This window comes from Rhinolophus hipposideros, assembly GCF_964194185.1.
Source record: "Rhinolophus hipposideros genome assembly, chromosome: 1".
NCBI classification, from domain to species: Eukaryota; Metazoa; Chordata; class Mammalia; order Chiroptera; family Rhinolophidae; genus Rhinolophus; species Rhinolophus hipposideros.
In genome coordinates this window covers 96,658,549-96,675,539 of record NC_138047.1, presented here as the reverse complement: position 1 = coordinate 96,675,539, position 16,991 = coordinate 96,658,549, and positions in this window count along the sequence as shown.

The window sequence follows — 16,991 nt, the reverse complement described above, 5'->3', positions numbered from 1 at the left end:
CCACATAAAGCAATATTACCTGAGATGGCAGAGTTAGCACTTAAGTGAAACCCAGTGCCTGTAGGAACAGATGGAGGGACTTTGTGACAGACGTCAGCAGAACTACTAAAGGCCTGGAACAAAACCATGTTTCCAAGACTCAGTCAGAGAATGTGCTCAAGGCCAGGTGCCACAAAAGCTTCAAGTACCTGCAGAGGCTCTTTAAATCATAGTGTGTGCCTGACTCAAAAGATATAAAGACAGGGAAGACTTTTACAGGACTTTAGTTAAAAGAAAATTGAATAGCAGAAAGTTATCTTGAATATATTGCTAGGTTGAATAGTCCTTCTTTCTCACTTTAAATTTGTACTTTATTATATAGTACATTATTTCCTTTACCAGAATATGCTTACTAGTGTTTACCAGCCGGTTTCAATGAAATACTCATATATTTTCTTTAGAAAAATAAAAGTGATTATGAGAAGGTGTTCATTGGATCCGCGTAAAGAGACCAGTCCTCTTGGAGGCTCAGGGGATTCCTGATCAGTCCTGGGACATCCAGTTCTAATTACTCTGATGTGCAGAGTTAATTAAGGTCACTTAGTGCTTTTAAGGCTGTGAAGATAAATTAATTTCATAACAAATGCCACTAGGAATCTTTGGTCTAGAGAAAAAAAGAATATTATAAAAAGAATATTATAAAATGTAGTGAAGGAAAATATATATAATATACATATATACGTATATGTATGTGTGCGGAGATATAATATATATATATATATATGTTGTGTTTGTGTGGGTATAGTATACACCTTTATGTATCAGCTTGATTATATTCTCTCTGAAATCTTTAGCAAGATGGACATAGAACATGCTTCTGTGTAAGTCTCCCTTTTAAAAAATAAAATTGACACCTTTGATCTATGGGAATAGTAACCAATTAGTCAAAAACTAAAATTCTTAAAATGTCCCAATTCATTATTATTTTTTTTTACTCTGAGTCTCTTGACTGATTATGAAGAAATTCTGGATTCATTTCTAGCCCAGGCAACTCCTTCTTTGGAAGTATAAAAATCAATCAAGTTTCTTCTAAGCTTTTTGTTGTTGAATTGTATGTTGATGGTATTTGGGAGCAAAGAAAAGAGCTCTGATAATTAGATAGCTGCCATAGCCAGGCCTGCCATCTGATATGAAAGTAATCACACCATCCTCAGTCTTTCTTCTAGACTTCTTAGAAAAGAGAGAACATTATATTTGTCATATAATTGTCCATAAAATTTTAAGGAGTTAAAATTGAGAAAGATTTAACTACTAAAGGTCTTACTTTCTTCTTAGTTCCGCCTGGTTGATAAGTTATACTTTGTCTTACTTTTCACATGTTTCCCACGTGTATTCTTATGAGCCTCTGAATAGCACAGTTAGATGGTCAACAATTGAATAAAACATAATTTGAGCAAGAATTCCTATGAACATCTAGTATTCACTTATTTTGTCCCCCGTACCCCTAATGTACAGAATTGATAGTGTGGTACAAAATCTGCAATTATAAGTGCCTATGATGGATACTACATTTGAAGCTAAATTGGATAGAACTGGGGAAATTGGAATAGGGCAATCTTGTCAACCATCGCTTCTAATTGTCTTCAAAGTGGGTGGGGAATATAATTTTAAATGTCTGATTTTACATTTTTTTGAGATATATCCCTACACCTTTCCCTCAAACCTTTTTTTAGAAACTGCTTTGTGGTAAGACAAGAGGATAATTGTATTCCAAGGGAAGAAACTCATTACAAAATCTTACAAACACAGACCATCATCATGGTTTCATCCACATAGAGGTGAGAACAGGTCTTTGAGTTCCATCCCAATTAAATAAAATAATCCTGATTAGAACTAAAGTGCCTAAAATTCTAAAGAGAAAGCATCTAGCCTAGTCAATGGATAGAAGAAAAGTTTTTTAATGGTGTTCAAAGTTTGGTTTAAAAGTGCTTCTTTCCATTAGAAGGATGAATCAGAACGAAGGTAAGTTTAGAATCAAGGGAGAGAAAGAAACCTCCTAGTAAAAATAAAGCTTTGGCTACTCTTTGTGCCGTGGAGAGCTACCCAATGGTTAAGCCACAAGCATTGCTCTCTATTGAAAGAGACTGGAGAAGCAATCAAATGAATAACTGTCTCCGATAAAAGTTGTACTTATCAAGAAATGTCTGTCAGCTACTAGGCTCAAATTATCATGGGAGATAAGCAAACTTCTGTGAGGATTTCCCTGCAAAAAAAAGAAACAGTGATCTCATATATCTTAAAAACTCTGCCTCTTTTATTAAAGAGTTTGTACTCTGTGCTAGACGTAGTGAGAAATAGGAGAATGAATCCCTGGTTCCATCCTGGATCCATGGTTACCACTACTACAGAGCTTACCTACCACCTTAAGTATGCTTCATTTTTATTTTTATTTTTTATTTTCAATGAGTTTTCTTTATTAGTGTCAGGTGTACAAAACAGTGTAATAGTTAGACATTTACACCCCTCACAAAGTATTAACACCACTCGCCCAATCTACTACCCTCTGACATCGTCTATAATAACTGTTACAATTCCATGCTTTTAGAATAAACTTGAAAAACTTGATAGATCCAATACACATACAAACTATACACACTCACACATTTGTGCACAAACACAAATTTAATCTCTGTCATCCGTCCCTAACTTCAGGGTCAATCAGTCCATACAAAATACTCTCTCAGCTTCTTAGGCACAAGAAACAGGCTTGAGATACAGATTTTCACACTTGAATGCCTTCATCATGAAACAGTGACCAAAAGAAACCGAGGACTTGTTAAATAAATCATAAGATGATAAACTCTCAGAGTTAGAGAGAATTTAGGAGTTACTTAATTGGATATCCAAATAAAACAGAAGGTATACCTTAGCCAAAATTAATCAGATCATCAGGACATTTAGAACTCCTATTTCTGGGCAACTGTAACAACATATATTCATCAGCTACTCGTTAATTAAATGGAAATCAAATGAAAATATACTTTGCTGCCAGAGGCTGGAATCCTTGGCAGTGATTAACTGTATTGACTGCGGTACTTTTCATTAGATTTTCCTGGGAAGGGATGGTTACAAACAGTTGATAGAGACAAAATGCACAGATGGGGATGTTTGTGATGGGGAGAAAAGCATGTATAAGCATGTCGTCCCTTCACCTAGGCCAGTCTGTCCAAGATGCAAAGTAGATTTAAGTTCCTCTGGGTTTCTGTTGCTCAAACTTCCTATTTCCAACGTTTTCTGAATATTGACCTTTTACTCCTTCCTCTGCAACTTCCATTAGCTTTATTTTCACCATGATGCTACCACTTTGCCCCACACTGAAAAACACCAAAATTCCTTCAGTCTTCCAAAATAAACACTATCTCAGTATCCTGAGTGTAGAACCTTTTGGCTGAAGTTGGGGGTAACAGAAAGAAGTTGAAGCCAGGCACAGTAATGGCAAATGTAAGTCTGAATACAAAATTTCCTCCCCTAAAATTTTGAATCCATTTCTCTCATGGAGAAACTTTTTGTTGGCCATGCCCTTTGGCAGGATCCTGTTTCCTACCAAGTTTCTCAAGCTCCTCTTCTAATTCCAATCTCTCTCCTCCTTTCCATGCTTTCCAAACCCTCATGCTCACCCCTCCACTTTCAACAGAGCTGCTGTAACAACAAATTTCCTGAGACTTTGTTATGCAGAGCATAACTTTTAGACCACACCCAAGACTTCACACCTTCCATTATAAAACCACCATTACAGTATTTGTTCTAACAGAGAGAAGTTATCCTTACTCACAAGAATTTACCTTCCCTCAAGGTCAAAAGACTTAATAACTGCCTTCTTTTCAAAATAGTATATTTTATTTCCTTTTGTTCATTCATCCATTCTTTCAATAAAGACATATTCAGTACCTACTATGTAAGCCATTATGCTAGGCTTTGGGGAAAAAATGAATTTTTTGTAAATAAATAACTCAATCAAATATTATCAGATCAAATTCTTTAAAAAATTTATTTCTACATTGGTTATGAATATCCCAATGTATGACTCAATTAATTTAGAGAATTATTATTTTGGATAATGACTACTTGGAAACTGGTTTTCTGAATGTAACTAGTTCATTTCCAAAGTAAAGAATCCTTTGTTTTCAACTAGCCATTTTAAAATCTCTTGAAATGCAAACACAACTTTAAGAAACTTGAAAAATATGATCCCATCATAATGTATGCTCATGTGTACAAAGCAACACAAACCTATTCCTTAGACTTAGTACTCTCAGCACAATAAAGCTTTCTGGCCTCATTCTTCTGTTTCATGGAGAACTTTATTAGTCTCAATGCAAATGACTGAATTTTCCAATGTTTTGATACCAATTCCAAATACCCTTTACTAAGTAGGAACATGGTAAGAAATCTGAAGAACTAATATCATGGGTTACTCCGAAGGAATTCTATACGCAATAGTTAACAAGTATTGCTACCTAAAGATGTAATAGGAGTCTTTGTTTGTTTGTTTGCATAATTGTGTCATACTAAATGTACCCTTTATGAAGATAACAACCTGAGTCTTTTCTTTAAAAGAACAGCATAATAACTCTTTCAATTCAGTGCTTGTGTTAGTCATGACCCAAGTAAGGGAAATGTGGCAGGTAGGTTTCGTGTGAGCTGAGTCAGAGTGAACACCACAGCCTGGGAAAATTATACTTTGTCATAATGACATGTGAACTGAAATTTCCAGGTGTCCACACTAAGTGGAGTGAGTCATTGCTTGGGCAGTGCATTCAGAAGTTCCTAAATACCCATTCCTAAGTGTAATATAAAACCTACCTCATTTTCAGAAGTGGTCAGGTTTTGTGTCATTCTATTATCTTCCTTTTGTTATCATGTAAGGTTAATCTCCTCATAAAAGGTACTCTCCTTCCTGAAATGATTTCATATACTGTATTTCAAAAATAAGACCGGGTCTTATATTAAATTTTGCTTCAAAAGATACATTAGGGCTTATTTTCAGGAGATGTCTTATTTTTTCATGTACAACAATCTACATTTATTCATCTACAACAATCTACATTTATTCATGTACAAAAATCTACATTTATTCAAATATAATCATCTCATCTTTTTCTGGAACATTGTCATAACTCTCCAAACCCCGAATTCTGGCTTGAATTTTTGCGACTCCATTTCTTGTAGAACCATTGGCCCCAATCTCTCATGTCCAGCAACAGAGCTTGCCTTAAATGAGCACTTCTTGTCTATGTAGTCTGCTCGTACCATGTTTCCCTGAAAATAAGACCTTGCCAGACAATCAGCTCTAATACGTCTTTTGGAGCAAAAACTAATATAAGACATGGTCTTATTTTTCTATAAGACATGGTCTTATATAATATAATATAAGACTGGGACTTCTATAAGACTGAATCTTATATAATATGATACAATACAATACAAAGTATATAATACTGGGTCTTATATTAATTTTTGCTCCAAAAGACGCATTAGAACTGATTATCTGGCTAAGTCTTATTTTGAGGGAAACACGGTAGTGCATTGGCAACACAGCTGTCATTGATTTTATCTCATGAATTCTTCACCCAAGTCACGACCTCTTGCAAGCTAGGCTTCACAAAGTTCCCACGATGATTTCTCTCCATTCTATTTTCAATGTAGTCATTGATTTCCATGTGCAAATGGTCCTTGAATGGCTTGTTTATTGCAATCAAGAGTCTGGAGATAGGCAGTCATTCCTGCAGGAATCATTATTTGATCTATTCTTCTCTCTGCAAGGAACTTCTTCATGTCTTTAGTGTAGTGAGTGCTGGCTGAATCCCAGACTAGCAAACCTCTTTGGACACCTCACAAAACAAGTGGCAGCGTTAAATCAACCCACTTCCTTATAACTGTTTGTGTGCACCAGGCTTTTTCAGTTTCAAGAACATAAATGCCTGAAACATATTCAACCTTATCTTTCTTGCCCTTAGTGATGATTAGAGCTGGGGCTTTCTTTCCATCCAGATGAACTGCCAAAATACAGGTAACACATGCACTTCCGTAACCAGTGGAGGGAATGCAGATTGATGAAGCACCCCTCTGATCAATTGCCATTTGAGATCCTTGGCCCATAAACACTGTAGTTCCATCCATAGCAATCGTGTTGGAGAGCTGGTATTTAGAAAAGTCGATGCCATCAACAAAGGACTTGAATGCAAGTGCACATTTAATAACTTCAGTATCTTCCAGCTTGAACAGTGTTGTTGTTCTTAGAGACAGCTCATATGGCTGAAGGAAGCCATCCAGCCAGTGTTGTGATGCTTTGAATTTTTCTGGGGACATTTCTAACTGTGGTGCCATTGCAAGGGCAAATACTTGAATATCAGCCCTGTGCACTACCAAATCCTTTGCTCTCCTGTCAGCAATCCATTCACAGATGATGTCTTCCATCTCGGAAAATAATGGTTGCTGACCTGATTCACACTTGTACTTCTTAGCATTTCTCTTGTCCACCAGTTGACTGAGGTTACCGTACTCTGCTCGTCATTTTCGGACCATTAGGAGATCCAACTTCTCTTTGCACAAAGCCGTAAGATTCTTGCCCCGGAAGTCTTCCATGATTCCTTTCTTGTACTCGATGGAATAGCTCTTTCTTTTTGCACTCATCTTGTCTGGGGATCAAAATATTATTCCCTTTAAATCCACCATTAAATCAAGTGTTAATTGAAGACTTACAAGGCAGGAGTGGCAACAAAAATGATGACAGTTAAGAATGATGGTTCAAACAAAAGCGACAAAATATTGCAGGCACCAAAATTCAGAAAATGTTGCTTTATTTCACATGAGTGCATTAAGTATGTCTGTTAGAACACACAGCGTATTGAATTATGAAGATTCATATTAGACACAACCATGTCCATTCATTATCAAGTGTGCATGTTATTCGTGCGTTGTGTCTGTACTCCAATTGGTCATTCGGTAATAAGTCTCGAGTTCATTTGTTTACATAGGTGTTTACCTCTCGTCCAAAGGCACCCACTTGGGTATTTACAAATAATTATAATTTACAATATCATTTATTTTAAGTATTAATGTCCATATTATTTATTTATATTTAATTATATATTAACATTATTATTTTATAATTGAATACATCCATCATGTGTTGCAACAGACATACTAAATGCATCCATCTGGCTGACGATCTTAACTGGGGCTTATTTTGGGGGTAGGACTTATATTACAAGCAACCTGAAAAATCATGCTAGGGCTTATTGTCTAGTTAGGTCTTATTTTCAGGGAAAAACGGTATCGTTCCAAGGAGAGTTGGAGAAAAAGAATGCATTTGAATGTCAAGTTCTGCTTTGGAAATGATTGAAAGAGGGGAAATGGTATGAACAGCAGAAAGGAAGCCTTGGCTCAGGCCCCTTGGAGAAAAAAATTCTTTCAGACTCATTTTACCTGATTGGCCTTCTCTCAAAATGAAAACAAGGGCTTTGCATATCTAAGTTTAGCAACCTCCAGGTTCCAGTGTTTCACGATGGGATTTTGGGAGCAGAGCTGGTGTTAGCAAATTGTGATGCTCAGTGAAAAAAGTGAAATTTGGTTTGATTTGGGTTCATCTCCCTAATCCCAGTTTCCTCAACATCCTTTCCTCCTAAAATGCCATTTCCTGGAAGTCTTTAAGAGCCAAAATAAATCTAATGATTGATTTGTCAATCTGACATTTTAGATTACGGGCATTCCAAGTACCAGATAAATCATGTCCAATAAAATATACTTGTTACTATACAAAGGACAGCCACATTTGGAAGGGCCACTTGTTTTCACACCATTTTTTTCAATTCCTTCCCTCCATCTTCTTCTCAATTGATATTTCCTTTATTGGTGAACATTTAACTTAAATATGGTGATCCAACTTTTTTAGTCAGTGCCTACTATGTGCCAGGTGAATCTTTTCTACATGAAGTATCCATTTAATCTTCATAACAGCCCCACAAGCTAGGTATTATCATGCCTGTGTACAAATAAGGAAAATGAAGTTCAGAGAGACTAAGTAAAGGAAATAAGGGGTTGGGCAGTGTTGGTCCTGACTGGAAGCCAAATCTTTCTGTCTCCAAAGCTATGTTCTTTCCAGTATATCACTTTACCTTTCATCTAGCTCTGGAGATTACACAGGACAGATGAGAAGAAACTGTAAGGCCTCATGTTACTCTGAGCTTCTCCAGAATTCAGATCATTTTCTCTTCATATTTACCTAAGATACTTAAGTCCAAATTTAGTATTTTTTTATACCACGCAACTCATTTTAATGTCATCAGTTCTTTTTGTATATACAAACTGCTGCAATCCTTTTTTATAACTCACATTTTCAAGTCTTGTCTCCTCAACTTTTATTTCCCTGTAGCAAAAGGTGCTATGAGCAAAAATGAAACCAAATACCCTAATATTTCTTTCTTTGAAAATTCCCACTAAAGTACTCACGGTAGACCATAATAGCAAGTATATACTCCATTACTATAAAAACACGCCCCCCACACCAAAAAAAAAAAAAAAAAAGAGAGAGAAATGTGGCCTGTTGGGGGTGGGGAGGAAAAACAATAAAGACTGGGCTTTTGAGCTATACAGACCTTAGTCTGGAACCAAATTTGCTACCTCTCTCTGATCAAGACTTTGAGCCTATTACTCAAGCTTTCTAAATCACTGGCATGCACAGTCCTTTCTTATCTAACTGCATTGAAATAAGGTTAAAACGCTTTCATTTATAAGGGACATTCAATGAAATAATGTACATTCAGTATCTAGTTAGATAGGCCTCCGATGTCCCTTCCTCTTCTACTCTGCCACCCCCTCTACTGAAATTTACATTCACGCTGCCTGCATACATCTATCTCCTAGGTTAACACAGATCTTGATGCATTGGAATGCTTCTTGCGTCTTCTCTCCATGAAGAGATAAAATGGCAGCCATGATATACAAGAACATCGTCATTCAGTTATTTGGAAATATTTTGCTCCTCGGAGAGAGAGAGCACCTCAGAAGAACTACGGGTACAACATTCTTGCTGAATTTCACCGTAAATCAGAAACCATTAATCTAACATGATTTCTGTCCCCTCCACCTCACTCTCTGCTTTACATCTTGATTAAGAGGAAAAAGTCTATTGTATTTGTACAATAAAACAGAATCATGACAAATGCCGCTGAGGTAAAAAAGTCTCAGCAGTATCATATCAAGGTGAATATGAAAAATTAGATATAGGAGACTGCTGTCAGGTAAGGCCTTGAGATCAACTTCATTTGGAGCACTTCATCATCCCTGGTCACCTGCTGTGCTATTTACAAGGTCTGCAGCATGATGATAAATTTGGCAATCCTGTTAAATTTACCAAAACCCTAGCAAAAACTAGAGGGTGCAATCTACCTACCCTGGTAGGTGTGATAGTTTTCAAAACCCAGCTTAGAATATTATTTCAGGGAAATAAGATGCTTGTAGGCTTTGAATCATGATTAAGATAACTCCTGTGGGACCTTCCTATTTTATTAACTCTGTTTGAGTTTTCAGGCATCAAAGGCATAAAAACTCACCAAAATAGAAGAAAAATCCAAAATGAAAAGGTTAGAGAGCAGGCGAGAGCTTGGAAATTGTCTTTGATTATTTCATGGATTTGAAATAATCTTAGTGGACAGCATTGTCATTTTAATTTCTTTTGAAATAAATATAATGCTTGCTGTCTTGGTATCAGAGATTTAAATATCAACCGTTCTGACTCTTTTATAAGCAGTTTGGGGTACAACTAGACAAATTTCATTTTTTAATAAAAGATATTTCCGAAGTTAATTACCGCATCTCTAGACAGCCAAATGAATGAGAAGTCCGTACCTTTCACAGATTTTCCTCCCTTCCCCGAACTTCCTTGGATTAAGGCCTGCTTACATTATAGAGGCCTGCCCTGCTTAATCATGTCTTTACTGAGGAAGACCTGGGTGATTTGAGTTCACTAAAGGGCCTCATTTTCTACTGACTTGTGTTGCTTTGCTATTGTTTGGCTACTCAAAATCTGCACTGCTTGTTGTTTTCTCTCCCTACTGTTGCGATGGGACCTGGCAGTGGCAACATAAGGCTTCCTGGGGACAAAAAGTGTTGGGGACTTCCTGGGGACTCAGTGTTAAGCTCTCATCTCCAGCCAGAGCACCGGATGGGATGTTAAATATCTTTAACCCCTGTTGCTACTACTGCAGATCCCTGTATGGGCTCCTGAGATTTCTTAAAAGAAGACAATCCCATTTCTTCAGCTCTCTTTACGTTCAGCCAAGGGTGTTCAACACTTGATCCCCTCCCCAAGTCAAGAGTTTGGGTTACATTCATGTATTCAATCATTTTTCTTTGAGCATTATCTTAGCTTGGACTGCTATAACAAAATACCATAGACTGGATGCTTGTCAATGATAGAAATTTATTTCTCACAGTTCTGGAGCCTAGAAATCCAAGATCAGGAAGCCAACATGGTTGGACTCTGGTGCAAGGCCTCTTCCAGGTTGTAAACTGCCAAATTCTCCCTATAGTCTTACATAATGTAAAGAGGGCAAGAGAACTCCCTGGGCACTCATGAGGCCATCCCATTCACGAGGGCTCCACCTTCATGACCTAATTACTTTCCAAAGACTGCACCTCCTAATATCACATTGGGGTTAGGATTCCAACATGTGCATCTGGGGGCTTGGAGGCACACACACATTGTGTCAATCACACGCATCAATCATAAGGAAAACACAGGTCCAGCTGTTGAGAATCTAATCATGAGCAAGATACAACTATTGTGCTTCCTGGAGTTTATAATATTTTATTTCTGTTAAAGCATGCTGTTCATCCCAGAGTGACTGCATGGGAAGGGCATTCATCTTCATCCACGTGCTGATCTAGAAAAAATTCCATGCGTCTAAGCCATAGGATGGACAGACAATAATTAATTTTATATGTGAGCTAGATTTAGATTATGTCCGGGAAACACATGCAGTTAACACCTGAGGTGTAGGTGAAAGATGAAAAGTTAGAATACATAAAACATGCTTTTTAATAGTCTGGCTTTTAAATAAAGACCAATATTAAACCCAATCCCTTTTTATACTGAGCTCATAGAGCGATGCCTCCAAGATGGGCTCTGGAGACAAATCCATCACCTGTTTGGTGTATAAACTTAACTTATTTGTCTCAGTTTTCTCATCTGTAAAACTGAGATAAATGTAAGTATTTCATTGAACCTTGTGTGCATTACTGAATTAATGTACATCCAAAAACAAAGTCTGAAATATGGTCAGCACTCTCAAATGTTAGCCAGGATTTCAAACCAAATAGTCCCCAACAATTTGGTTTGAAAAACAAATATTTAGGCACATCAATTTGCCAGATTTTCTCCTATTACTGGGATTTTGACATATAAACTCAAATTATAGTATGTATTTCTTTCACCTCCACTCCATTTTAAATTTAAAAGGAAGTCTGGTGTTTCACAAGTGGCAGCTTTACTTAATTAACACAAAAACCTATGCTTGAGTAAAGCAAGTCAGTGAATTCCAATGATACTCAAATTGATTAACAGACAATTTTATACCAGCAGATTTTCCTTGTTAGAGAGCACTAGTGCATTGTCCTATGTTCTAAGTGTTGAGGGAAGATTATGCTGAGATGGTCAACACAAGTATCACTCATTATATTCCCCAAAACTGTGTGTTCTCTGAAGTTAGACTAGTAAGATTCTTAACTTTTTGGAAACATAAAATTTACCTATACGTACTAAATAAATATGTGATGGGATGTAGGCAGCTAACAACGTGTTCACGGAGCTACAAGATTACCTAGGGAGATATTCAAAATATTTAGTCCCTGGGATAGTACAAGATTTTCTCACTTATATGTGGTCTCTAAAGAACAAAATAAATGAACAAACAAAACAGAAGCAGACTCATAGATACCGTAAACAAACTGACGGTTGCCAGAGGGGTTGAAGAGCTTGGTGGAAAAGGTGAAGGGATTAAGAAATACAAACTGGTAGTGACAAAATAGTCACAGGGATGTGAAGTACAGCAAGGGAATATAGTCAATAATATGTTAATAACTATGTATAATGCCAGGTGGGTACCAATCAGGAAGATCACTTCTTAAATTATATAAATGTCTAACCACTATGCTGTACACCTGAAACTAATATAAAACAATATTGAATGCCAAATGTAACTGAAAAAAATATTTTTTAATGAAAAAAAAAATTGTGTTGGGTACCTCCTAATTAGAAAAAGACATTTACTAGTACCACTAGTTCAATGTTAGCCCCTCTGTTCATACAGCAAAACATTCTATTCAAATTTGAACTCAACTACTGTGGATGGTGTTTGATTTATGCTAAATTATGACGCATAAACTGGAATGCAAATAGGATCCAGGAGAAGGGATTTTGACAAGAAATATCATGAATGGCTATCAGGAGGGGGTTTATGAAATTCCAAATTTGAAGTTTGAGATGATGATTGTGAATGGTTCTAAATCCTTCTGCATGTTTGGGGAAAGCCAAGGAGCACATTTCCAGATAGACCTGTTCATTCGCACTTGAGGTACCATAAAACATGCAAATCAGATGAAATTAAGTAATCAGAATCTACCACAGACAATCACTGACTCTCTGCTCTCATGGTGCATAATTCCTTGCTCTGTGTGGGACAGGTGACCCAGAAAAAGTGGTGGTGTGCTATTCCCAAAGGAAGAAATGTCTACTTGGGACTCTGTCTGTCAATTATCCAATACAGCCCTGCTTCTTCTGACATTGAGATGTGTACTGTTCACACAGAAAGAGCTCATCAGTGATTTAGGGCTAGGATGACCTCAAGCTATTTATGAGTTTATGCTAATCTTTATGTGTGCTAATGGGCCGAACATAAAGGCAATGTTTCAATCTTAATTCAATGATTGCCAAATTTCTAGCTGCAATTCAGTGGGAAGGACCTCCCTGGGCTGGCAAAGTATAGCAGTTAAACTTAGATTGCAATTGTTATAAAACGACTGCAGGAGAAAACAACGAAGACATTTAGATCTGGATTTTCAAAATACTCAAAGCCATTTCCTTTCACATTCCATTGTCAAGGAGTACTTTTGCCCATAATGGACCCTCAGTTATATTTAGCACAAGGCACATTTTATGATACAGAGATTATATACTCCTAACTTGAGCAGATAGCTCATTCACATATGTTACAGATATACTCAAAATCAGAATTTCTAATCTTTGGTCTTTTAGCATACAAATGTTTTATCTGACCTCCATAAAATGGTTATTATAAAGAAGCTGCTTGTTTTAAAGTTGTAAGTATCAGTTTGCGGAAAGTCATTCCTGAGGGAAAATAATCAAAGCCTTGCTCCCAGGCTTCAGGAAATATCATCAGGCTGCTGAATGATCCGGAAACACCCAGAGAAAACTGGAAATATTTGTTATCCATTCTGACCAAGCAGCAGCAAAATGTGTCCTCATATTACATCTCAGATTTTCAGAATCCTAGCATTACTTATTTGTTCGCATTAGAATTTACGGTCCATGAAGACAGAGCTTTGTGACTTTTGATCACTGATATTATCTCAGTTCTTGAAATAGGATCTGGCATACAATAAATACTCAATAAACACTGAACCTTACTCTTTGCCAGGCACTTTTAAAGGCAATTGACATGTATTAACTCATTTTATCTTTCAACAGCTTAATAAGTCAACAGTAGTCTTATTTTCATTTTGTGAACAGGGAAACTGAGGCACAAGCCATTTCTGTAATGTCTCCAACATAGTGCAGCTATAAAGTAAAGAAAGCCAAGATTCCAATCCAGCCATGTGAACCCTGGCGCCTTCTCTCTAACCACTGCATTCTGATTGGATAAAGCAGAGAGAAAGGATTCCTTGAAACACATGGGCATTTAAAATATTTCTATCTAGCATCTGGACAAATAACATAAGCTGTTTCAACCCTCTCTATAACATGAAAGAAGCAGGGCAGAGATCACCAAGATTTATCAATGATATCATTGGAATCATCTAGTCCTGACAGCAAGCTAAATACTTAATCCCCTACTGTCCAGTATTGCTTCTAATGGATTCTTAGTCACATGATAAAGAGGAGAAATGAAACTGAACCAGGAAGCAGGAGACTTCAATAACTATCATTTATCAAACAGGTACTTCAAGCCTGCCCTAGGGTAGACACTGTTCCTACACTATCTAATTTAATTTCCCCAACAACTCTATGGCATACATATATAATATATATATTGCCCCATTCAAAGGTGAATGAGGAAAAGGAATTTCATCACATGGTAGAAAAAGGATCTGGGCCCAGGTCTGCCTAACTTACAGGCCGTGGTCTCTCAGTGGGTCTTTGAGGTCAAGCCCCACTTCTGCCTTTCCCTAGCAGAGTGATTTTGACCAAGTCTCTTAGCAGTTTTCTGACCTATGCTTGGTCATCTATTAACATGGTGGTGTTGATGATAACAATAATTTATTATCTAGCTTCCACAGCCTTTCTGAAAGTTGTTACAAGAAAAATAGATGTAAAGTGATCAGGTGCGTCACTTTAAAATGTATGTCTCCCCCGCTCCACTACTGCTCATCCTACATATTTTACAAAATAAAACAAACACAAACTACAAAACTCAAAAAATAAAATCTTCAATCAAAATAGACTACTTGTTGATTTTTTTATCATAAAATTATGGATAAATTTACTAAAGTTGAATTGTGCCCATTTTCTCAGGCCATACTTTTGCTGATGCTCTGAGCAGAGGCTGTTTTTTTATTACATTTGATAACCCCGCCCTTGGAGAGGGTGTTATAAACTATGAAATGCTCTGCAAAGGTAAGAGATCATCTCTGGTGTCATTGTTAGTGTTATTGTACATCTAGTTGTTTTCCCACCTAGCTCAAGAGCTCACCATCATGCACTCTTCCAGTTCCGTGCAAAGTCAATGCTTACACATCCCCACCCAGGGAAGCTTTCCCTGATTGGCCAAGGCTGAGCTCAGTGCCTCTCCTCTATGCTTCTACAGCAGTCTGTCGTTATCCCCATCATAGCCCAGTCTAAGACTGGATACATGAAATATAGAGAAATAGAAGGAAAGACTGTACCCCTGCTAATTCACACTAGTGTTTGACAAATTTGATCAGATTCAGTATTCTGGAAGCCAGAATAGGAAAAGAAATTTATGGTCAAAAACCCCTCCACACATTCCCCTTGCCTCTATCTCAGTGGTCAGCCAAATCTGCTGTGATAATGACCTTCACAGGAGTTTGTGAACATCACCTCCCAGGAGTGCATCCAAAAAGGGAATTCAGTGAGCAGTGTTTGTTGAACTGCCTGGTTACCCAGAATTCATGTAGAAATCAATAACAGGCAGGCTCATCTTTGCACATCTTAATGAGGTGAAATCTCACTAAAAAGGCTACATGAGAAAGAGACAATTTAATTTCCAAGGTAGCGACTAGGCTGAGAAGGAACACAAGCAAGAAAAACTCCTGACACTCTCTAAGACTGAAGCTGACTAGATGGAGATCTATTGTTTTCAAACCACCATAAAAATGGAGAAGAGGAAAAATCATTAGTGAGACCTGCCAGTGACCCCATTTGATGCTGATTCCTGGCCAGAGGCTGAATGTGAAATTCTAGTGATGGAAAGGGAAAAGATAGAAGGTCATGTTTCTGTAAACCACTTTCCCTAGAAGCTTTCCTAATAAAGAGTGGAAAGGGATTGAAGAGGCACATGAAGGACAAATGAAGAGAGTGACGGGAACTGGGGTACAGGAACTTCTGGGGTCTCTGTTGACTTGATCAGGCAGTGAGGATGGAAAAGCTTCAGGGTCTCCAGAGTATGAAGAGGAGGGGAGCACAGGGAGGAGAAAGAATCCGATGAAGCCTTTTAACATGTATAAAATATGAGTTCTAGGAACCTGTTATGCTAATCAATGCATAATTTTAAGAGTCAAACGTCAGACTAGGTCTTCTAAAAAGCATTCCCCGTGTCCTGTCCCTTCTTCCTCTCTTCCTAATCTCCACAGTCGTCACAGTCAACTCTTCAGTTGATTCTTCTACTATTTACCACATAATTGCAACACTAAATCTCACTCTTGCTATTTCTTGATTTTAGAGTTACAGACCTTATCTTGATTTCCTCCTTCTGAGGAAAACAAGGGTTTGTTTGCTCAGTGTCTGCTGTGGTCACTGCTGCTTCCTCAAACTCTATCAAGAGCTGCCAAATATTTTTCAACAAGGTCAAACACATCGATACTTTACCTCCGTTTTTCCTTGGGTACATGTATAGAGCATATGAAAAATATATATAGATTGAGGTTTGCCAAACTAGTTGTTCACTAGTAGGGACAGGACTATGGCTGCCCATGTGTGAGAGTGATAAGAGTGAAGTGAAAGTAAACATGTTTATATTTAGAGCAGATATATGAAAGTAAACATGTTTATGTTTTTGTGTGAGACTGAGCGTAACGAAATTGAGTGATAAACACGTTCACCAAAACAACTTCTGGTGATCACCTACGAGGTAAACACGTCCAAGGAAAAGAGGATAAAAGCAGAACTCCAGAGCAGTGCCGTGAGTGGTCTGACTGGGCGCTCCGGCTAAGACCCTCTGCGAGGGGCAAGCTGCCATACTCCGGGACTCTCCGAAGTTCTTCCTTGCAAGACCAGCTTGCCTCTGACCTGTCGTGGGCCCAGTCATCTCTCCAGGATGAGGAATCTTCTCCATCCTGATTGACTCTAGGACTTGGTTCATTATTAAATTCTATTCTCCTCTGTATAACCTGCTGTGCTTACCAGAGCATTGGCCTCTGGAGGGACACTGGTTCCCAAACAAAACTGTGTTACTCTATCTGAACCTGTGCTGGGACTTTGTTTCCCACTCATGTCACGAGTACCACGCAGGACGTAGGGCCCTGCTGAGGGTAAA